Source organism: Psammomys obesus, unplaced genomic scaffold, assembly GCF_907164565.1.
Source record: "Psammomys obesus unplaced genomic scaffold, mPsaObe1.curated_primary_1811, whole genome shotgun sequence".
NCBI lineage: Eukaryota > Metazoa > Chordata > Mammalia > Rodentia > Muridae > Psammomys > Psammomys obesus.
This window is the reverse complement of record NW_026594083.1, coordinates 3,870,200-3,871,443: the sequence shown is the minus strand read 5'-3', so window position 1 is coordinate 3,871,443 and position 1,244 is coordinate 3,870,200.

Here is a 1,244-nt window from a genome sequence, read left to right as displayed (position 1 = left end):
TAGTTTTCAGATGAATTTATATTCCAAATCAGAGTGAAGAGCATTTGGAAGGGCCCACATTTAGATATATCTGTAAAACAAACCTAAAATCTTTTGAAACTCAAATACTTGCACTTGTGCTGTTTCTAGTCATCTTGAGTCTATTTAACATACTATCACAAGTGCTGAGCAAGTGTTGATAATCCCTTTGATGAGCATATTTAAAGCTGGGAAAACGATAAAGAAAAGTGAATCAATGTTTGTTTGCAAATTGATTGAAAGGAACATACATACTGTGCTGGCTTAAGACATGTGGCTTTGTGCATTTCTCATTCTTTCTAAGGTTGGCAATTTGGTGTGAAAACAAAACTTATCATAAGCAAACTATGCCAGCATACAGACACTAGGAAACTTTCCCCAATTAGACTAATTTCCTGAGCCCATTAATCTTAGACCATTTTATTACATTGCTGGACTATAAAATCAGAATGCTAACCTCTAAAAATCATGCTATGTGTTTTATGTTATGTGTGAAAGTCTGGATAGAAATATGAGTATACAATGAAGCTTGAGGCATTAAACAGTAAAAGCAATTCAATGTCTTAAGTGTTATGGGCAATTACATCATTTTGTCTTAAACATAACCATCATATTTCTGAAGATGAAAAAATGAGTGTCTTTTGTTTGGCCTGCAAATGATTAATCCTGTAATGCCTTTCGTAAGTGCATTGCACATGTATTTGGGTGTGTATGTGTTCATGGCCGGGGAGTATGCAAGTATGTACCTATCTCTGTGGACACCAGGGATCAAACTTTGCTGTCATTGCAAAAGATGGTTTTCTTTTTTCTTTCTCCTTCTTTTTTATTTTTATTTTTTTAATTTTATTTTATATTTATTTTTAGTTACAATTTGTTAACTCTGTGTCCCAGCTGTATCCCACTCCCTCATTCCCTGCCCCTCCCTCTCCTTCTTTTTTAAATTTCAAATCATTTACTTTATATCTGAAGGGTTCCCTCCTCTTCTCCCAGTCCCCCCTTCCTCACCTTTTTCCCCAGAAAAGGGGAACCCTTCCCCCATATCAACTTTTGTATCAAAGGATGGTTTTCATTTTTTCTTTCTTTGTTTCTCTTTCTCTTTCTTTTCTTTCTCTTTCTTTCTTTCTCTTTCTTTCTTTCTCTTTCTTTCTTTCTTTCTTTCTTTCTTTCTTTCTTTCTTTCTTTCTTTCTTTCTTTCTTTCTTTCTTTCTTTCTTTCTTTCTTTCTTT